At 49.8% G+C, this 23053-nt stretch overlaps 1 protein-coding gene and 1 long non-coding RNA gene across 2 annotated transcripts in view; one reads left to right on the plus strand and one right to left on the minus strand.

Annotated features, from left to right (window-relative positions):
- LOC140430115 (uncharacterized) overlaps positions 1-23053 on the plus strand; it is an 820575-nt gene that overhangs the window by 457668 nt on the left and 339854 nt on the right. The gene's annotated exons all lie outside the window — the stretch shown is intronic.
- Positions 4389-23053, minus strand: part of LOC140430008 (uncharacterized) — a 28667-nt gene continuing 10002 nt past the window's right edge. The window contains exons 2-3 of the long non-coding RNA XR_011949270.1: positions 18686-18797; positions 4389-4546 (exon numbers count right to left, since the gene is read on the minus strand). This is a non-coding gene — a long non-coding RNA (uncharacterized lncRNA). The remainder of the gene's footprint in view (positions 4547-18685; positions 18798-23053) is intronic.

Consider the following 23053-nt stretch of genomic DNA (forward strand, 5'->3'; position numbering starts at 1 on the left):
CAAAACGAGAAACTTTTTACAAAAACAGAGCAACCAAAAGAAAAAAACCAAACACACGAACGTTGCAGCCAAGTTCAAAAGTTCTCAATCCATCACCAGCCCATTCCTTTTCGCAAAGTCCAACACGTCCCCAGGCGACTTAAAGTAGAAGTGCTGATCCTCATGCGTGACCCAGAGACGGGCTGGGTATAACAGTCCAAACTTCACCTTTTTCTTAAAAAGGATCGACTTGATCTGGTTGAAGCCTGCTCTCCTCCTGGCCACCTCTACACTCAGGTCCTGGTAAACCCGCAGGATGCTATTGTCCCATTTACAGCTCTGTGTCTGCTTGGCCCACTGTAGAATGCGTTCCTTATCCGAGAACCTGTGGAATCTCACCACCATTGCCTTCGGGGGGGTCTCCCATTCGCGGCTTCCTCGCGAGTGCTCTGTGAGCCCTATCCACCTCCAAGGGCTGGGAGAATGCCCCATCCCCCAGCAGTTTCACAAACATGACTGCAATGTATGCCCCAGCGTCATTTCTTTCAGACCCCTTCGGGAGCCCGACGATTCTTAGGTTCTGCCGGCGGGACCTATTTTCTAGGTCCTCCACCTTATCCAGGAGCCTCTTTTGCTGGTCCCTCAGCATCCCCACCTCCAGCTCCACCGCAGTCTGATGTTCCTCCTGCTCAGCCAGCGCCTTCTCCACCTTCTGGATCGCCCGATCCTGGGCGTCCAATCTATGCTTCAATCGCTCAATTGACTCTTTTATCGGGTCCAAGCAGTCCTGTTTCTGCGTAGCAAAGCCTTCCTGAATGACTTGCATCAGCTGCTCCATAGACTGCTGGGTCGACAAGCCAGAGGTCCGAACCTCCGCCATGCTGTCTTCTGTTGCAGCTACTGCCCAAGCCTTCTCTGTCTTTTTGTTTCTGCCCTTACGAACACTTCTAGTCCTTCTCTCCATGCACCAAAGTGGGAACTCAGTAAACAATTGCCACTAACATCCGTTTCACAATTCAAGTCCGGTAGAAAAACGGGGAAAGTCCGACCAGAGCGGGAGCCAGCAAATGTGCGACTTACTCCTCCATAGCTGCCACCGGAAGTCCCACAGCCCTTTTACTGGGGACGTTCATATTCCCCGGAGGGCACAGGAAACCTGATAGTTCCTCTCCCGTGACCTCCGCTGGAGTTATAATACCATAGATGGCAATTTTCACCAGCGCAGGTTAAGGATGCAGTTTGCAAGCCCATACTCTCCAGTCCTAACTTGGCCGGCTCCTTTGCATTCCCTAGCCCCACGCAATTTTTGTGGAAAGAAGCCAACTTCTCCATGACGTGTGGTTCACAGTCCCTCAGAAGAGTCATGAACCACAGCACGCGATTTAGTGGTCTTGTTGGGCTCGACATGGTATCAGGTCAAGACCACCGAATCTCGTGAGAGGCTCACGGGATTTGCGACGCTCGAAATGCCTTGCGAGATTTGACAAAATCTGGAGAGACAATGCGATCTGGATCTCGCCTCACTGGGCGGTGATTCTGATCTGCATATTTAAATAAGTCTAATGTGTTTGTGGGATTCTCCCGGCGCAGGGGACCTAACGGCCGTGCCTGGGATACCACGTCAGGGCGCTGTTGAGTACTGGTTTCCACAACGTGGAGCGGTCGTAATGGCACCTCGAGGGTCTCCCAGGCCATTAGAGACCCTGGGTGGTCAGGGATAGAGCAGAGTGGCACCTGGCACTCTCTCTGGTACCCAGGCAGTTTTGGCATTTCCAGCCTGCCACCCTGGCAATGCCCCCTGACAGTGCCATCCTGATGATATGGCACTGCCAGGGTGCCCAAGTGCTAGGTTGGCACTGCCAGGGATTGTGCCAGGCGGGCCTTCCGGTGGAGGGGTTTGAGGGGGTGTTGTTGGGGGCCTCCCCGAGGTTGGGGGAGGGGTAGCGGGGTCAAAAACGGGGGTGGGCTGAAAGGAGGTGGGGGGGACATCAGGGCAGCCAGAGAAAATGGCGTCCTGATCTGCAAGGTGCCTTTCCTGCTGGGCTCACAAGCAGGAAGCGACTCAAGTGTGGCCTCGGCAGAGAGAAACTCTCCAAGGCCAAATAATAACTGCAAAGTGCTGTTGAATAGCTGGGTGTTTGTCAGCGCTGCAGCCGCCAAGAAACACTCCTCTAAATGCACCCAAAACCGGACATAGAATCGCGCCCATAGTCAGGATTCGGGAAATTTTGACAGATAGGTTCAAAAGGTCTTACACATACCCACAGCTGCTTGCCATGGCCCCTCATGCCCTCCATACCAACGCAATGCCAGCGCATGCACTGCAATTGGTCTCACCACCTCTTGTTTGGGATGGTAAATCTGCCTGGATCTATTATCCTGAATTATTTTTGCCAATCATGCTGTAATATGCATATGTGAGAATATTGGGCAAAGAAGGGGATATATTAAGGGTGTGAAGCCCTTCGTAGTTGGGTATCTTGACAACACACTGTTGAGACTTGCACATTAAGGGCGAAACAATTGAGAAGTTTCAGGGCCACCAGCTTTTGCTGAAAGATCAGTGTTTTGAGAAAAGAAGGGTGGAATTTAGTTTTTAATAAGTTAGACCAATGAGTTATGGGTCGCCATCACAAGCAGACTATGCTTTGCAGACATAAGTTGAGATAAATTTTGTCTGAAATTTCTGTAATTTTGGATGCTACTTATCTGGGAAAGGGTTGTCAAACGTATACCTACTTTATGGAGATGAAACAAAGACTTTACTTCACCAGTTATTATAATTCAGTGAAGATTAAATTAAAACTTACTGTTATTGCATCCCAAGGTGCATTAGGTTTGATGAGTGTACAAATACCTTTCTTTGTTATGTGTGCATGAGCCTGCAAATAGTGTGCGTGTTTCATTATACAAGCACACCTGAAAAGATTGAACATTATCCCTTTGCCACTGACCTGTGGCCACCACTGAGTTCATTAGTGCAGAACATCCTTTCCACTGACTGAGTCTGCCCCATTGTTCGTATTGGCCAGGGTCAAGTCAAGGGCATACAGCCTAGATTGGACTCATTTGTCACAGAGTCGAGTAACAAAGCTGATTTCAGCAGAGGCTGGGCAGGTTTCATGGGGCAGACTGCAACCTTTGACCTTGAGTGCTCAGGGCAACTGAAGCTCACACAGATGGTACACCACAGTTAAAGCATTTATGTGCAAAAGGGTGCAAATTACGAAAATAAAGTTTGGTCGCTCAGCAATTTTTTTTAAGAGCTCAAGTTGTTTGCAGGTTTTTGACAATTCAAAATTGCACCTCAAGCACTTGTGATAATCACAGCACTTTTCTGTCTTAAAAAAAAACCCAGTTGGGAGCTTATTGCTTAACTTGTGTGTAAGTGCAGTAATTTAGACTGGAGCCTGAGTTTTCCATGGTCAGCAGGACTCTGCATGAACAATGGATCGTGCTGAGGTAGCATGTGGAAAATGACTTTAATACAGCATATAGAAAGGCTTATTGCTTTGGTCAAAAGGCTTCAGTGAGGATGGTGTATTCAGCCACTTGGGAAGCACAGACCTGTCACAGAACTCCATGACTGATACACTGGAACTGCTTATGAGGTCTCCAATGGAAAAAAACGACAAGCAAAGTTAGAAAGGTTACATTGACACATACTTCACCATTGTATTACATTTATCCACATTTCTTTTCAAATCTCCTATACTTCAGTGTTCCTGCACATTAATATAAATCCATTGAGTTTAATTGAATTTCTATAAATTATTTTGAGCACTTTTATTTTCTTTCTTTTCAAAAATGTGTTAGCCGTGATTTTTTTTTAATGCTTTAAAAATTGAATAGTTGAAAATATATAAAATAGAATGCTTTTGCATGAGTGGAGTTTTGTAAATATAATTGCAGCCTGGTCGGTTGTATTATGTTTGTTTTGCTTGGAAGTATTGATTACAGCAAAGCGTCCACGCTTCAATTGTTGGTGTTTGCTGGCAATTTTCTACAATTGATCTCAATATCCCTAGATTTAGGAATGGTAAAAATGGTCAAGATCCAACTCCTGGCCATTATTTAGTCATCCCCAGCTTCCTCTGTGAATGTTAGGCAAGAGCACAATTTAATTTGGCTTCCTCTCACTTTCAAATAGACTGCCATCAATTAGTGTCAAGGAATCACCAGTTAGACAAGGGATCAGTTCTTGTAGATCCTTACCCCAGCAACATGAGAAAGGAAAGGAAGAGAAAAGAATGTAATAGAACTTTGCGCTGAATGTCTCTCATAGTTTTGTGTTTGTTGTCAGTGTATTGAATTGTTATTAATTTCGAATATTTCAAGATGAGTGTTCATTACATATATGATAAATTCCAAACTCATATGTCTCAATGGTTGTCTTTTCCTCATCCTTTATTTATAAACTGCTTAATTTTGCTTTCCAGTGCATTAACACGAAAAGCAGCACTCATTGCTCACTTTATCGGTTCTTTTAAGTTCATGATCAATTTTTGGTTTCCATCTTCTGCCATCCCAAGGATCTTACTCTTGGCTTTTCGGCATCCAGATGACTCTGAACAATTATGGAGAAACAAAACAATATTAATATTTTGACTGAATGATATTGACTTTTTAATGTTCCCTGTTTCTGCATCCAAATTGTCAGATTTTCTGAGAAACTAAGGCAATGGAGTGATTTAACAGGAATATTTCTAAGTCATTTTGGTTGTGTTTGGCGGGGAGTTTCTAATGGCTACGTTGGTGAGATCGCTGTCATGATATGCGAACATGCAGCTAATGAACACATAGAATAGGACACGACCAATGAGCAGTCAGGACATTCAGGGGTGGTATCTCACTATAAAAGGGATGAGGCACTCACACCCTGCCTCTTTCCACAGACCAACATCTAGAGTGAGACAGGGTGTATCCTCAGCATCACACCCCAGCACGTGGATTAGAGCAAGACTGGTTTAGTTAGACTGAGTTACTACATTTAGATTAGCAGAGAGTCAAACTCATTGAGAACTGCGCTCATAGTTCAATAAAACACATAGAACTCACTTCAAAGCCTGGAGCATCTTTTACTCAAAACTGCATCAAGTGGCAGCTTGTGCTATTCCAAATTACATAACACACCATTCGCAACCCGTATTCAACAGCATTTAGTGTCAAAAATGAGCCCCCATGAGATTCTCGAAATTACTGGCTCCCTCACTGTCAGATTCACGCCTCAGCTGTTCACCGCAAACAAGGAGGAGCTGCTTTTAAATGTACCCACACCACTCATTCTCAGTCAACGCACAAGTACGGCAGCGCGAAGGCCTGCTCCTCGCTTTGGGGATGCTGACCTAGACAGGCTTCTCAAGGCTGTGGACAAGAGACGGGACATGCTGTTGCCCCATGGGGTTAGAGGACCAGCAGCAGAGGCAGCAATGCCACCTGGGAGGCAGTGGCAGCAGCTGTCAATGTGGGCAGCATGACAAGGAGGACCGCTGTCCAATGTCGGAAGATGACAAATGACCTCCACCAAGCTGCAAGGGTAAGTTACCACCTCTCTCCTGGCATCAGTTCCGCAAGCCAGCCCTCAAATTCCCAAATCTCCCCCCACTGATCACTGGCTGATACCTTAGACCCTCCCTACATCTGATCATCACGTTTGTTCCTCAGAACTCACTGGCACCCACCAGCACAATCCCGAATGACGAATAGACCATGGAAATCGCGGGGTTGACTGTGGAGAAAGCAGTCACCGAGAGCGAGGTTGTCCTGCCCCACAGAGGTGGATCCACTGCCCGTTCAACCAGACGCACTCTCTCAAGTGAGCTGTTCATGTCCGACAAAATGATCCTTTCCTCTCATTGACCGCATGTCCGTTGTCTCACAGGATCTCCATCTGATGGCACCAGGCCATGAGGAGTCATTCCCCCCCAATTACTACCCAAAAGACCACCTCACAGAAGATCACAGTTGCTGTTGCACATCAAATGGAGGCAGAAACATCCAACGGAGATGGCAGTCAGAGGTCTGCTGGAACCCAGGACACAACTTGGTCCCAGTCCAAAGCCTAACCACTGGAAAATGTTCTCCCAGAGCTGGTGCAGATGATAGGCCACAGCAGGGACATTCAGTAGGGGACGTCCGGTACATTCCAGTGACTGCATAGCAGTTTGGAGGAGTCCTAAAGTCTCAATCTGTGACGACCATGGCTGAGGGCCTCAACATCATGTCCCAGTCAATGAGGGACGTGTCCCAGACGCAGGTGGACATTGCCAAGGCACTGCACAGCGTGGCCCAGCCACTGAGGGGCATCACTGAAGGTGTAGACACCATGGTGCAGACAATGGGAACCTCCAGGGCTGACAGCGCCAGATGACTCAAAATCTTGGTCACAGGGCGTGGAAAGCAGCAGGCTGCCTCCACCTCTGATGTGCATCCTGGGGACACACCTAGACGTGCAGTACACCATAAAAGATGAAGAAGTTTGAGGAGCACTGAGGGGGCGGTCACTATCTGTCGCTAGGGCGAATGGAAACATCAAATTTTCACTATTAACACATGTAACACCTGATACATGTAAAGCCTCTGTTACGTTAATCTTCACAGCAGGCCCACTGCACCCCCACCCCTTGTTGCACTCTGCTCTTCCACCCCACCCCCCCCCCCCCCCTCCCTGGGCACAGTGCTCCAAGATCAAATGCCCCTGATGCAGACCCTGTCAAGAGGGGTGTGTGAGTGCATTGTAAGCAGAAAGACAGGAGTCAGACTTTTGCAGTAACTGAGGAGCAGTAGAGCAAACCTCACAGCGAATTATCATCATTCTCCTGCCTTGTATATTGACCCGTTAACAGCACCGACGTTGGCCCATCACCCTGAGGTGATGTTACACAGACCCTTGGAGGATGGAACAGGGTTTTCGGGGAAGTGGGGGAAGTGTGATGGGGCGGGGAATGGGGGAAACGAGGGATTGGGAGTATTGTGGGGGGACGGAGAAAAATGGGGAGGAGAAGATGGAAACGGGGGGAATTGGGGTATACTCTCTGGCCCCCTCCTCCAGCTCCTCCCGAGGCTCAAATTCCAACCATTCCTCGCCTGCCTCCTCCTCCTCCTCAGACGAGTCCGCATGTCCCTCCTCCTCCTCCTCCAGCTGACAGACGTAGTCGCGCCTCATGAGAATCTGGTGAGGATGAGGGCTTCACTGGCCCTCCGGGCATGTGGGATCCTTGCCGCCGCCTGTCCTCCATCCTCCGGCACTTCCCTGGGCTCGTTCTCCGGCCCCTCCTGGTCCGCCTCCTCTTCAGACGAGACCACATGTCCATTCTCCTCCAGCATATCTCTCCACTGCTAGGATGCAGAGGGCCTAGCAAACCACCACAAAGCGGGAGACTCTCTGGAAGGTCTACCACAGGGCGTGACCAGAACGATCCAGGCATCAGAACCACATTTTCAATAGTCCAATGCACCACTCAATGGCAGCATGAGCCCCATTATAATGGGTCTCCGCATCAGTCTCGGGCCTCAGCACCAGCGCCATCAGCAAGGTCTTCAGCATTTATCCCTTGTCCCCCAAGAGCCAATCCATCATCCTGGGATGGTTCTCGAAGATGCCGGGGATCTCAAAGTGCCCCAGGATGTAGCTGTCATGAATACTCCCTGGGGGGGCAGCACTGTGGCACAGTGGTTAGCACTGCAGCCTCATGGCGCCGAGATCCCAGGTTCGATCCCGGCTCTGGGTCACTGTCCGTGTGGCGTTTGCACATCCTCCCCGTGCTTCCGTGGGTTTTGCCCCCACAACCCAAAGATGTGCAGGCTAGGATTGAACACGCTAAATTGCCCCTTAACTGAAAATAAATGAATTGGGTACACTAAATGTATTTTTTTAAATGAATACTCCCTGGGTAGCAGGCACACACGTGCATGATATGGAGGCGGTGGTCACACATAATCTGAACATTCAGCGAATGGAACCCCTTCCTGTTAATAACGGGCACTCCTGGATGCCCCAGTGTATGTAGGGACATGGGTGCCATCGATTGCCCTCTGGATCTGGGGGCATCTTGGCGATGGTGGAGAATCCTGCAGTCCGGGCATCTTGATGGGCCTGGTCCAGGTTGAAGGAGATATAGTTAGATGCCCAGGCATACAGGGCATCCATGAACTCCTAGATACAACTGTGGGTGGAAGATTAGGACATGCCACACAGGTCCGTGCTTCAGTCCTGGAATGTCTCAGTGGCTGACGCATGATCAATTGGACAAAGATGATAGTTGAATCCAACTGAGGTTTTATTGCTATCAGATGTGTGGTCTCCCACAGCACCTGGCAAAATGGCTGCTGGCTGGAGGACACGCATATTTATACAGGCAGGGACTACCGGCGAACCTGTAGTACAGGTCCTACCATACATCACCTAATACAGGGCAACAGTGGTTTACCACGTGGGCAGCACGGTAGCATTGTGGGTAGCATAATTGCTTTACAGCTCCAGGGTCCCAGGTTCGATTCCGGCTTGGGTCACTGTCTGTGCGGAGTCTGCACGTTCTCCCCGTGTGTGCGTGGGTTTCCTCCGGGTGCTCCGGTTTCCTCCCACAGTCCAAAGATGTGCAGGTTAGGTGGATTGGCCATGATAAATTGCCCTTAGTGTCCAAAATTTCCCTTAGTGTTGGGTGGGGTTACTGGGTTATGGGGATAGGGTGGAGGTGTTGACCTTGGGTAGGGTGCTCTTTCCAAGAGCCGGTGCAGACTCGATGGGCCGAATGGCCTCCTTCTGCACTGTAAATTCTATGAAACCACATTCACCTCCTGTTAAAAATTGAGTCCGGCAGGGGTGGTGGATAACTATATACAACAATGAGTTAATATTTACAAGATTTGAGCAAACAGCGCCTATACTTCCTCAGGAAACTAAGGAAATTCGGCATGTCCACATTAACCCTTACCAACTTTTACAGATGCACCATAGAAAGCATCCTATCGGGCTGCATCACAGCCTGGTATGGCAACTGCTCGGCCCAGGACCGCAAGAAACTTCAGAGAGTCGTGAACACCGCCCAGTCCATCACACGAACCTGCCTCCCATCCATTGACTCCAACTACACCTCCTGCAAGGGGCAGCATAATCAAAGATCCCTCCCACCTGGCTTACTCACTCTTCCAACTTCTTCCATCGGGCAGGAGATACAGAAGTCTGAGAACACGTACAAACAGACTCAAAAACAGCTTCTTCCCCACTGTCACCAGACTCCTAAATGACCCTCTTGTGGACTGATCTCATTAACACTGCACCCTGTATGCTTCATCCGATGCCAGTGCTTTTGTAGTTACATTGTATATGTTGTGTTGCCCTATTATGTATTTTCTTTTATTCCCTTTTCTTCTCATGTACTTAATGATCTGTTGAGCTGCTCGCAGAAAAATACTTTTCACTCTACCTCGGTACACGTGACAATAAACAAATCCAATCCAATCCAATCCAACAAGTGGCCTTTGATGTCCGGTGGACAGGTCAGAGGTTTAGCCGGTCCGGGACCTTGATGTTCCTCTGGGAGCAACGCAGTGGTGTCGACGAAGTTGGTGCCGATCTGGTCGAAGGTGACTCCGGGAGCGTGCCGAAATTCTCTTCATCGTCGGGCGTGGGCAGAGGGGGGACGGACAGTCCTGGGGAGGGAGGGTGCTGTTGTGAGCGACGGGGGAGGGGAGGGTGGCGTCGGGGGCGAAGGGGGTGGTGTGGGGGTGGAACTTGCTGGTGCCAGGTCCCTGAGGTAGACAGTAACCTGCCAGCCGTCGGGGAACGCAACGTAGGCGTACTGGAGGTTTGCGTGGAGCAAGTGCACCCTCTCCACCAACGGGTCGGCCTTGTGGAGTCGGACGCGCTTACGGAGAAGCACGGTTCCCGGAGCTGTGAGCCAAGTCGGGAGCGAAGCCCCGGATGTGGACTTTCTGGGGAAGGCAAAAAGACGTTCATGGGGTGTATAGTTAGTGGCAGTGCAGAGTAATGAGCGAATCGAGTGCCAGCGGGAGGCCGGGAGGTTTCTGGACCGTAGGGCCAGCTGGACGGCCCTCCATACCGTCCCATTCTCCCTTTCTACCTGTTCGTTTCCCCGGGGGTTGTAGCTTGTCATTCTGCTGGAGGCGATACCCCTGCTGAGCAGGAACTGACGCAGCTCATCACTCATGATTGAGGATCTCCTGTCACTGTGGATGTAGGCGGGGAAACAGAACAAAGTGAAGATTGTGTTGAGGGCTTTAATGACGGTGGCAGACGTCATGTCAGGGCATGGGATGGCAAAGGAGAACCTGGAGTATTCGTCGATCACACTGAGGAAATATGTATGACGGTCGGTGGAGGGGAGGGGGCCTTTGAAGTCCATGCTGAGGTGTTCAAAGGGGCGGGAGGCCTTCAACAGGCACGCGCGGTCCGGCCGGTAGAAGTGCGGCTTGCACTCTGCACAGACCTGGCAGTCCCTGATGATTGTCCTTACTTCCTTGACGGAATAGGGCAGATTTCGTGCCTTAATGAAGTGGTACAACCGTGTGACTCCTGGGTGACAAAGGCTGTCGTGCAGGACCCGGAGTCGGTCTACCTGTGCGCTGGTACATGTACCTCGTAACAGGGTGTCTGGAGGTTTGTTGAGTTTGCCGGCGCGATACATAATCTCATAATTATAGGTGGAGAGCTCGATTCTCCGCTGCAAGATTTTATCATTTTTGATCTTGCCCCGTTGTGTGTTGTTGAACATGAAGGCTACCGACCGTTGGTCAGTGAGGAAAGTGAATCTCCTGCCGGCCAGGTAATGCCTCCAATGCCGCATAGCTTCAACGACAGCTTGGGCCTCCTTTTTGACGGCTGAGTGCTGAATTTCTGAGGCATGAAGGGTGCGGGAGAAGAATGCCACGGGCCTGCCTGCCTGATTGAGGGTGGCGGCAAGGACGACGTCTGATGCATCACTTTCTACTTGGAAGGGCAGTGTCTCATCTACAGCATGCATTGTGGCTTTGGCAATATCAGCTCTGATCCGGGTGAAGGCCTGTTGGGCCTCGGCCATCAGGAGAAACTGGGTGGACTGTATGAGTAGGCGCGCCTTGTCCGCATAGTTTGGGACCCACTGAACATAGTACGAGAAGAACCCCAGCATTTGAGGGCCTTGGGGCAGTGGGGGAGGGGGAGCTCCATGAGGGGGCGCATGCGGTCCGGATAGGGCCCCAGAACACCGTTCTGGACCACATAGCCGAGGATGGCTAAGCGGTTCGTGCTGAACATGCACTTCTCCTTGTTGGAAGTGAGGTTTAGGAGAGTAGCGGTGTGGAGAAATTTAGCAAAGTTGGCGTCGTGGTCCTGCTGATCATAGCCGCAGATGGTGACATTGTCTAGGTACAGAAAGGTGTCCCGCAACCCGTACCGGTCGACCATTCGGTCCATCTCCCTTTGGAAGACTGAGACCCCGTTTGTGACGCCGAAGGGGACCTGAAGGAAGTGGTATAGGCGGCCGTCTGCCTCGAAGGCGGTGTATGGACGGTCCGATTTACGGATGCGGATCTGGTGGTAGGCGGATTTCAGATCTACCATTGAGAAGACCCGGTACTGCGCAATCTGGTTAACCATGTCAGATATGCGTGGGAGGGGGTGTGGTAGTATGTATTAGGGGTCATGTGGGACTGGAAGCCCTAATGTCATTGGCTGACAGATCCCGGGTCCTGGTTGGCCGTTGACCTCTAGCTCCGCCCTGAAGGCGGAGTATAAGAAGCCGGAGTCCTCCCCCGCAGGCCATTCTACTATCGAGCTGCGGGGGAACAGACACGCTTAATAAAGCCTCATCGACTTCACTCTATTCGTCTCACGGAGTCTTTATGCGCTACAATTTATTAAGCGTGCCTAAAAAGGACTATGGAGCTCAGGATCATCCCGGAATGCCTGAGGATCAGCCCCCACGCAGTGAACGCGGCAGCAGCCTTCAAGCACTGGCAGACTTGTTTCGAGGCCTACCTCAGAACGGCCACCGGCCGGGTCACAGAAGACCAAATACTACAGGTCCTGCACTCGAGGGTGAGTACGGAGATTTTCTCCCTCATCGAAGACGCGGAGGATTTCCAGACGGCGTTCGCAGCACTGAAAAGTCACTATGTCCGCCCAGTTAACCAAATCTACGCTCGCTACCAGCTCGCGACGAGGCGGCAAGGTCCCGGAGAATCGATGGACGAATTCTACGCCGCGCTGCTGATTTTGGGACGAGCCTGCAGCTGCCCTTCGGTGAACGCAAATGAACATACGGACCTTCATTCGGTCCGAAGTCCAGCGGCTACTAAAGGAAGGCATAATCCAGGCCAGCAATAGTCCCTGGAGAGCACAGGTGGTAGTAGTGAAGACAGGGGAGAAACAAAGGATGGTCATAGACTATAGCCAGACCATCAACAGGTACACACAACTAGACGCGTACCCTCTCCCCCGCATATCCGACATGGTCAATCGGATTGCCCAATATAAAGTCTTCTCCACCGTGGACCTCAAGTCCGCCTACCATCAGCTCCCCATCCGCCCAAGTGACCGCAAGTACACAGCCTTCGAGGCAGACGGGCGATTATACCATTTCCTAAGGGTCCCATTTGGCGTCACAAACGGGGTCTCGGTCTTCCAACGGGAGATGGACCGAATGGTTGATCAACATGGGTTGCGGGCCATGTTCCCGTATCTCGACAATGTAACCATCTGCGGCCACGACCAGCAGGACCACGACGCCAACCTCCAAAAATTCCTCCAGACCGCCAAAGCCTTGAACCTCACGTACAACGAGGACAAGTGCGTTTTTAGCACCGACCGGCTAGCCATTCTGGGCTACGTAGTGCGCAATGGGATAATAGGCCCCGACCCCGAACGTATGCGCGCCCTCATGGAATTTCCCCTCCCGCACTGCCCAAAAGCCCTAAAACGCTGCCTGGGGTTTTTTTCATACTACGCCCAGTGGGTCCCCCAGTACGCAGACAAGGCCCGCCCCCTAATACAGACCACGACCTTCCCTCTGTCGACAGAGGCTTGCCAGGCCTTCAGCCGCATCAAAGCGGATATCGCAAAGGCCACGATGCGCGCCATCGACGAGTCCCTCCCCTTCCAGGTTGAGAGCGACGCCTCCGACGTAGCTCTAGCGGCCTACCTTAACCAAGCGGGCAGACCCGTGGCCTTTTTCTCCCGGACCCTCCACGCCTCAGAAATCCGCCACTCCTCAGTGGAAAAGGAAGCCCAAGCCATAGTGGAAGCTGTGCGACATTGGAGGCATTACCTGGCCGGCAGGAGATTCACTCTCCTCACCGACCAACGGTCGGTAGCCTTCATGTTCGATAATGCACTGCGGGGCAAAATCAAAAACGACAAGATCTTAAGGTGGAGGATCGAGCTCTCCACCTTCAACTACGAGATTTTGTATCGTCCCGGAAAGCTGAACGAGGCGTCCGATGCCCTATCCCGCGGCACATGTGCCAACGCACAAATTAACCGCCTCCAAACCCTCCACGAGGACCTCTGCCACCCGGGGGTCACTCGGTTTTTCCACTTTATCAAGTCCCGCAATCTCCCATACTCTTTAAAGGAGGTCCGTACAGTCACAAGGGACTGCCACATCTGCGCGGAATGCAAACCGCATTTTTTCAGGCCGGATGGTGCGCACCTGATTAAGGCTTTCCGCCCCTTTGAACGCCTCAGTCTCGATTTCAAAGGGCCCCTCCCCTCCACCGACCGCAACACATACTTTCTTAATGTGGTGGACGAATACTCCCGCTTCCCATTCGCCATTCCCTGCTCTGACATGACCGCGGCCACAGTCATTAAAGCCCTGAACACCATCTTCACACTGTTCGGTTGCCCCGCATACGTCCACAGCGACAGGGGGTCCTCTTTCATGAGTGACGAGCTGCGCCAGTTCCTGCTCAGCAAGGGCATAGCCTCAAGCAGGACGACCAGCTACAACCCCCGGGGGAACGGGCAAGTAGAGAGGGAGAACGGCATGGTTCCGAAGACCATCCTACTGGCCCTACGGTCCAGGGAGCTCCCAGTTTCACGGTGGCAGGAGGTCCTCCCGGACGCTCTCCACTCCATCCGGTCGCTATTATGTACGAGCACTAATCAAACGCCTCATGAGCGTCTCCTTGTCTTCCCTAGGAGATCCTCCTCTGGAACGTCGCTGCCAACCTGGCTGGCGGCCCCAGGATCCATCTTGCTCCGAAAGCATGTGCGGGCACACAAGGCGGACCCGTTGGTCGAAAGGGTTCACCTCCTCCACGCGAACCCGCAGTACGCTTACGTGGAGTACCCCGACGGCCGACAGGACACGGTCTCCCTGCGGGACCTGGCGCCCGCCGGCAACACACGCACCCCCCCGACACCATTCACCCAACCCCCCCCCCTTCCTGCCACCGCCGCACCCCGCGACCGCCCTCTTCCCAGGAGGATCGGTTCCCCTCCCCTCAGGCCCGACCAAGAATAAAGCCCAAGCTGAAACCATAAGGCTCCCGGAGACGACAACACCGGTACAAGCACCACCACCACTACCGGGGCCGAGGCGATCGACACGGACGACCAGACCGCCCGACCGACTCGTGGCGTCGATCTAAATCAATATATGGACTTTTCACAAGAACATTTTGCTTTTCTCCCGATACCTTCTGTAAATAGTTGAAACAGGACAAAATTGTACAATACTGTATTGCCATGTGAATGTTTTGTCCTCCCAGGACCAGCCCTGTAAACCCTTACCACCATACGAAGCATCACCCCGCCGGGTTCATTTTTGACAAGGGGTGAATGTGGTAGTATGTATTAGGGGTCATGTGGGACTGGAAGCCCTAATGTCATTGGCTGACAGATCCCGGGTCCTGGTTGGCCGTTGACCTCTAGCTCCGCCCTGAAGGCGGAGTATAAAAAGCCGGAGTCCTCCCCCGCAGGCCATTCTACTATCGACCTGCGGGGAACAGACACGCTTAATAAAGCCTCATCGACTTGACTCTATTCGTCTCACGGAGTCTTTGTGCGCTACAGGGGGTACACGTTTCGCTGCGTGTACCAGTTGATGGTCTGGCTGTAGTCCACGACCATTCGGTGTTTCTCCCCAGTTTTAACCACTACCACTTGAGCTCTCCAGGGGCTGTTACTGGCCTCGATGATGCCTTCCCGAAGCAGCCGCTGGACTTCGGACTTGATGAAGGTCTTGTCCTGGGTGCTGTACCGTCTGCTCCTGGTGGCGAAGGGTTTGCAATCTGGAGTTAGATTGGCAAAGAGGTAAGGTGGATCGACCTTTAGGGTCGCGAGGCCGCACACAGTAAGGGGTGGTAAGGTCCCGCCGAATTTCAGGGTTCAGCTCTGGAGGTTACACTGGAAGTCCAGGCCGAGGATTAGTGCAGCGCAGAGGTTAGGGAGGATGTAGAGCGGAAGCCGGTGAATTCTACGCCCTGGACCGTGAGCGTGACCATACAGTACACCCAGATCGTGACGCAATGGGATCCAGAGGCCAGGGAAATTTTTTTGGTTGGTGGGGTGTATTGTGAGGTAGCAGCGCCTTACAGTATCCGGGTGTATGAAGCTTTCGGTGCTCCCGGAGTCCAGCAGGCAGGAGGTTACATGTCCGTTGACTTTCACGCTGGTGGATGCGTTGGTCAGGTTATGCGGACGAGACTGGTCGATTGACATGAAATGCACGTGTTGCGCGGTGGGGAAGATGGCGGCGCCTCTGGCCACACATGGTCTGGGGGGGGGGATGGCGGCGCGCATTGTCCGTGACCGAGGGGGGTGGGGGCGATAGCGGCTACTGAGCGGGCCTGGCACACTGCGGCGAAGTGGCCCTTCTTCCCGCAGGCTTTACAAAGGGCAGCGCAGGCGGGGGTGCTTCTGTTGGCCGCAAAAATAGCATCGGGCCACCCGGGGTTCGCTGGTGGGCATGCAGTGCCGTTGTATTGGGTGGCCAGCACTCCCGTTGGGGCGGCTGTCTGTAGGGTCCATGAAGCATAGGAGGGGTGGGCCGTGCGGCTGGGGGTGTAAGACTGGACATTGTGCAGGTCAAGGGTCATGGAGAGCGCTAGCGTTTTAGTCTCAGCGAGGTCGCGCGTGGCCCCTTCTAGGAGCCGCTGGCATATGAGATTTGACCCAATTCCAGTCACAAAAGCATCCTGCATAAGGAAGTCTGAGTGTTCCTTGGCTGTAACGGCATGACAGTCACACTCCCGGACTAGTGGGATTAGGGCCCGCCAAAAGTCTTCTATGGACTCACCAGGGAGTTGAGAGCGAGTGGTGAGTGCGTGCCTGGCGAAGAGCATGTACATTTTCTGTGCGTAGTTGTCCTTGAGTAGAGTCATGGCTTCGGCGTAGTTCGGCGCGTCCTGGACTAACGGAAAGACTTTGGAGCTCAACCTGGAATATAAAATCTGAATCTTCTGAGCCTCCGGAACAGGGGTTGGTGCCGCGTTGATATACGCTTCGAAACAAGCTAGCCAGTGCTGAAAGGCCTTTCTGGCGTCGCTTGAGTGCGGATCCAGCTGAAGGCGATCTGGTTTGATACCGAGGTCCATCCTTAGAAACTGATAGCAATAAATTGAGGCACGATCAATTGGAGAAAGACGATAGTTGAATCCAACTGAGCCTTTATTGCTATCAGATGTGTGGCCTCCCACAGCAACTGGCGAAATGGTTGCTGGCTGGAGGACACGCATGGGACAACCGGCGAACCTGTAAGACAGGTCCTACCGTACAACACCAAATACAGGTTCAACAGTGGTTTACCACAGTGGCATAGAGGTTGAGGGCTGCGGTGACCTTCACAGCTGCCAGGAGCGGGTGTTCTTCTCCTAAATGGGGTGCCATGTACACGAGGCCAGGACACAGGTGCAGCACTGTCTCACTAATGAGACGGAGCCTTCTGTGGCACATGCTATCCAACATCTTTATTGAAAGACCAACGATGCCTGTGCACCTTGGACCATTGCTGGCCTCCCCTGCTGGGTTCCTCCTCAGCCTGATGGGTGGCCCATTCATCAGGGTGTGGGGCAGCCCCCTGAATATCAGGTGCCACCTCCAGCCTGCATCGTCGCTGCTGCTGCCCTATCTGGCATCTGCCCTTCTGGGTTGCCACCAGCAATGCTAGGGCAGCCGCTGCGGGACCAACACGACCATCCATTTAGATATCTGTAAGGAATTGGAGGGGGAGACCAAAAATCAGTTAGGGCTCCCATCTCAGGACGTTCAAATCCCACAAGCTCCTCCCCACCATTGTAATGACTGTCCTGCCTTCTCTCAGAGAGCCATCCAGCCAGCCAGTTGTGCTGGCAAACCTTGCTCTGTACACTCATCCATGGCCACATCAGAAGCCCCTAGACCCCAGACCTCAGATGAAGGGGAAATCATGCTTGACAAATCTGTTGGAATTCTTTGAAGATGTAAGTAGTACAGTTGGCAAGGGGGAGCCAGTTGATGTGGTATATTTGGACTTTCAGAAGGCTTTTGACAAAGTCCCGCCTAAGAGATTATTGTGCAAGATTAAAGCGCATGGGATTGGGAGAAATGTATTGAGGTGGATAGAAAACTGGTTGGCAGAGAGGAAACAAAGAGAAGGAATGAATGTGTCCTTTTCAAATTGGCAAGCAGTAACTAGTGGGTGCCACAGGGATCGGTGCTGGGACCCCAGCTATTCACAATATTTATTGATGATTTGGATGAGGGAACAAAACGTAACAACTCGAAGTTTGCAGATGATACCAAGTTAGGTGGGAGGGTGAACTGTGACGAAGATGCAGAGATCCTACAGCATGATCTGGACAGGGTGGGCATGTGGGCAAATCAATGGCAGATGCAGTTTAATTTGGATAAGTGTGAGGAAAGAGGTAAAGAAGCAAAGGGATTTTGGGAAGCAAGTCTAAAGAATGAAGTGGCTGAGTCCTCGGAGGTCACTCACAGTTACGTGGCAAGAGGAAAGAATACACACAAAGCGGAGGCAGGGAGTGTCGTGTTATTCACCCTGGGGTAACACGGACTGCAACTGGATGCAGTTGTACTGTCAAGTAGACACCAAACTTAGACGTTAGTTCAATACGTTTTATTGAACTTCTGGAGTAGTGCACACAGCTTGCTGTGGGTTGATACTCTACTAATCTAAGTGTGCTAACTATAACTACCTAAACCAGACTAGCTGTGAGCCACGTGTAGAAGGTGCTAACTAATATATACTCCCTGACTGTCACTACAGTTGTCACCAGTGGAACGAGGCAGAGTACCGATGCCTCGTGTGTTTTATAGTGGGAAACCCCCCTTTAGTATTCTGCCTGGTGATTGGTTGTGTTCTGTCCTGTGTGTTGATTGGCTGTACTGGGTGTCTGTCACTGCCTGTCTGTATCTCATTATGTGCATGAGTGCATATCATGTCAGGGAGGGGAGATCATTCTAATTTCTGAACTGAAAATGTTTTGCTGGTGTGAAACAGGTCCTGAAAGTTTTCTGGAGGGTGGTGTGCATGAAGGCTTGGAGTGGTGGGATACAGCTCTGGCAATGATTGCAACATCTGGAAAATGCCCCTGAATTGCTATACCAGTCATGGGCATCTAGCTGTGCATCTGCCTTGTGCTACATGTTCAAATATCTTTGGAGGTGATTAGTTCTGAAGGGGAGCTGCTGATCCCATTTTTAAGGAACTTGTTGTAAATATTTCAGCAAATCAATTTATTGTCTTTTCTTAATTTCCCATACCATGATCTTAGCCCCAGAAGAGTGCTACTTCCTGGTCCTGTTCCTGCTGAGTGAGAGACCTGGAACTGCAGCACTCAGATTCTCTGATTCCCTCTTTCTTCTTATGATTCACCTATTACAGGACGAAGTGCAAGATTATGAAAGTCCACAATAGGTTTGGATGGTTGGGCAATATGTTTAGGTAATGAATCAAGCCACAGAACAGATGAATTACAAAGCCATAGGCACATATATATATGAAAGGGTTTGCATTTCACGCCATTTGAGTAATACTTGTAAACATATATTTTTTATTTTGAATTTTAATTTCCTCTTTGTAGTTTATGGGAGCAAATATTTCACAATAGTTGACAATGGGTAAATTTAATCAAAATAAAACAGAGTCCATTCTTGACAGGATTAGCAGGGTTGCTCCCAGGACTTGTAGCGGTGGGGATGACCCCTCTATCTAACTGCACTCTATCTTGTTTTCATGCCCCAGCGGGGAACACCCCCCAAGGCCGCACTTCGTGTAATTTCCTGCAGTGAATTGCTCTGAGTAGAAAGAGATCGGAACGTCATTTTTAAGTGGTGCCCCGATCTCTCCACTCCCAACGCAACCCCTGGATGCCCCCAACATCCCAACAAATCTGCTGGGGGTCCTCGAGCTCCCCCAAACCCTACCACATACCTGCAGGGCACCCCATCTTGAGCATGATCCCCAGAACTGGCACAATGCCAGTTTGGCAGCAAGCCAGTGCCTCTGCAAGCCGGCAGTGCCACCTGGGAACCCAGATGGCACTGCCAGGGTGCCCAGGTGACACGGCCTGGGTGCCATGCTGGCAGTTCCAAGGTGCCCAGGTGGCACCAGCAGTGCCAGAGTGCCACAGTACCTGGTTAGATTTTGAGAGACGCAACGGCCGTATGGAATCCCGGAGGAGGCCTCTCACGGGAGCCAACCTGGGCTCCCACCAGCCATGTCCCACACCAATTCTGGCGGGACGTGGCCGGTAGATCACATCCAATGACATTGAAAGCAAAATGGGGAGCAACCAGTTCAAAAAGATGCAGGGGTGTTGGATAAATTAAACAGTAAAGGTGCTAAATATCCTGAGGAAAGTGTGGATGATGAGATTTGAAAGAAGCAAATTAACCCATCGAGAATGAGAGTAGACTTACCTGTAGTTGTAGACAGAATAAATTGGAAGAGAAATCAGAAATGGACAAGACAGAAAATATTCGTTATAGGAGTTTAACGTTCTTGTTGAGGTGTTGCAGGACACGTTTTGTTATACGTTTTAGTTACCGTTGTAAGAAGAATCAAAAGTCCTATTCCTTTTCACCAAACACCATTTATTTCACTTCCACAGCCTCTACACAAAACTCTTAACAACACACCACCTGACACAAGGGCCACCTGAAGCCCCTTTACATATCAGTGTCAATCATTGGATACTTAACATAAATGAGATAACTAATTGCAACGTCTCTTAATGTATTACTTAACTCTTAACCCATTACTTAACAGTCTCCCCTTCCATGGAGAAAAAATAATTAGGTGAAAACAAAATTTAAAGAAACTCAAAAACACACACGCAATTTCCCCCCTTTTTTTTCAATTTTTTTTTTTTTGGAAAAAAAAGTCACAGAAACAGGCGCCGTTCATTAACAACATCCAAAAGTTAAATTTCTGTCAATATCTGAGATATATAAAAGGCCATATCCACCGCCTCTACAAAGCTTAACGTCTCAGCAGCCGAAGTGCTTTCGACCACGTTCCTTATTTTCTTTGTTTCCCACACAAGAGGACAACATTTACCATTGTTTCCCAAGAGGAAAATTATAAAACCTCCTGTGCTTGATTTGCATAGGACGCATCACAATAAACTATGAATTTCAAGTGCCTACGGTCATCTAAAACCAGGAACCTCAAAACACACTCCTGCATTTTTAGTTTGGCCAAATGCTTTATTTGCTCTTATTATGTCTTCCACTTTGGCATCATTCATTTTTGTACTCAACTCTAAGACACCAAAAATCACATCTGGTCTAGTCTGTCTACCTAACCAATTCAGTTGCCCAATTAAACTTTGCAGTTGCTCTTTTCCATCTTTGCAACCTTGCATCTTTTTGTGAAAACCCAGCCATGACTAATTGCTATTGGGCTGATGCTTTCCAAATAAGATTGCTGACGTAAAGTTGCCCCTAACTTAGTCTATCCGAATTCCAGTCCAATATATTTAAATGCACCGGAAGCCTGACTTCCGACCCTGAATTCTTTCCTCAAACCAAAGATTACAAAAGCTTCAAAATCACTAGTCCCACCCCACGAAAATTATTTGTTCCCTTTATAGTGCCAGTAAAACATTGCCAGATCTACTTTCAACTGGTAACAGCCTAACTTTAACAAAACTGACCTTACCGAAAAATACCAGACTCTAGATGCAACATTTAAACCACATACACATTTGTTCAACTTCCAGAATACCCCTTCTGTGTTAGCTGCTTCTTTAGGAGGAAAATGTCTCTCTGGAACTGATGCCCCTGCAAGAAGGCAGCTTTCCCATGCCTTTGTGGCTAAAAGAAGATCTTTAAAATTAACCTTTCCTGCTGTAGGTGAATCTATCCTTAAATCCTGATCTTCTAAGCTTTCTTCAAATCCCCTTGCCACAAGCCTGGCCTTTGCCTTATAAGTTCCATCTGGAAGAACCTTTTTCGTGCAAATCCATCTGTGGGACAGAGCTCTTTGTCCCCTATCCGGTACTTCCGTGTAGACCCCAAATTCACTCCAACTATGCAGTTCTTGCTGTTTAGCATCTTTGATAACTTTTCATATAATTTTATTGGAAGCCACCAAACTCTTACGTGCATGTGGGCTTCTACTCCTATTAGTATTCGTAGTCTTACTCATGTTCCGAGACCTTGATAAACTACGTCCCCTCTCCCGCCTGGTATCTCGTTCTGTACTGCGACTGCTTGATCTTTCCTATCTGCTGTGGGATGTCCTTACAAAATTCTCGACCTTTTCCTGCGGACCTGTTCACTAACCGATGTACTATCTGAACTGGCACTGCGTTTCTGTGACCTCCATTTTTGAACTTCGTGTTCCCAATCCATTGTCTTAACTCCCTCCCCTTAATGCTGTACACTCAACCAATGTTTATACTTTCCAGTGGCCTTCCCTGCTCTAAAACAGTTGCATCCTTCCATTGACTAGACCCTTCAGGCAAGTATGTCACCTTTGTACCAACTTTTGGTAGTTGTCCTTTTGGAAAAATGGCCTTATCCCAGATCTTAAGGTCCACAGTCACAATGTCATTAAAATCCCTGGCCAAAGGCAGGGTTACTATCGGTTGTGCTGGTGTCCCTCTGTACATCCTACAAACTTCACAGCAATCACTAACCTGTTCCATCAGTTTAGTATAGTCTTCATCCCTTACCCCTGCATCCTTTAATAAATTTTTCAGCCTCCGAGGAGACGGATGTGCAAATTGCCTATGCAGTTTTAATACAACAAACTTTTTATCAGGGCAAGTTCCATTTTCAACTGTCATTAACACATCCTTAACTACTCTACTTGAAATATTATTTTTCAGTAATGGAATACAATAGTGTCCCGACTGTGTAAATTGTAAGTCCACCGTCTTTCCAAAAACTGTTGCCTTATCCTGTTCCATATCCAGTTTCATGTGTGCTTTCTTCATCGACGGTCTGCTCAGAAGCAAAGGTATCTCACTTGCTACAACATCCGTGCTAATGAAATGATTCGCTCCGGCAATAGTGCAAGGGATCACCACTCTTTTCAGTGACTTCAGAGTATTATCATCCCCAAACCTGAAACTTGTGGAACTTTCAAATTCCTTAACCTTGTTACGACTTTTAGCATTCAAGGAGTCCAGGTAACATTTTAACCAGTCAATTCCACACACAGTAGATGTGCAGCCACTGTCCAATACAGCACAATTGAAGGATTCTGCAACCAACACCCTCATTACTGTTAAGTAATGGGTTAAGAGACATTGCAATTAGTTGTCTCATTTTTGTTAAGTATCCGTTAATTGACACTGATATGTAAAGGGGCTTCAGGTGGTCTCTGTCAGGTGGTGTGTTGTTAAGAGTTTTGTGCAGAGGCTGTGGAAGTGAAATAAATGGTGTTTGGTGAAAAGGAACAAGAACTTTAGACTCTTCATTTCACAGCAACTAAAACGTCTAACAATGGGAGCAGAGGATGGTTGCTGTGCAAATGTGAAGGTTTGAAAGATACAACTTTTCCTGATCAAACCAAGGAGTGAGTGAGAAGGAAAAAAAAAAAGATACATGGCTGAACCCAGGATAAAGATGGCTGGATATCACTATCCTCCCTTATTTTCTGAAAGGGAATCGTACAAC

The sequence above is a fragment of the Scyliorhinus torazame genome, chromosome 9 (genome assembly GCF_047496885.1).
Source record: "Scyliorhinus torazame isolate Kashiwa2021f chromosome 9, sScyTor2.1, whole genome shotgun sequence".
NCBI classification, from domain to species: Eukaryota; Metazoa; Chordata; class Chondrichthyes; order Carcharhiniformes; family Scyliorhinidae; genus Scyliorhinus; species Scyliorhinus torazame.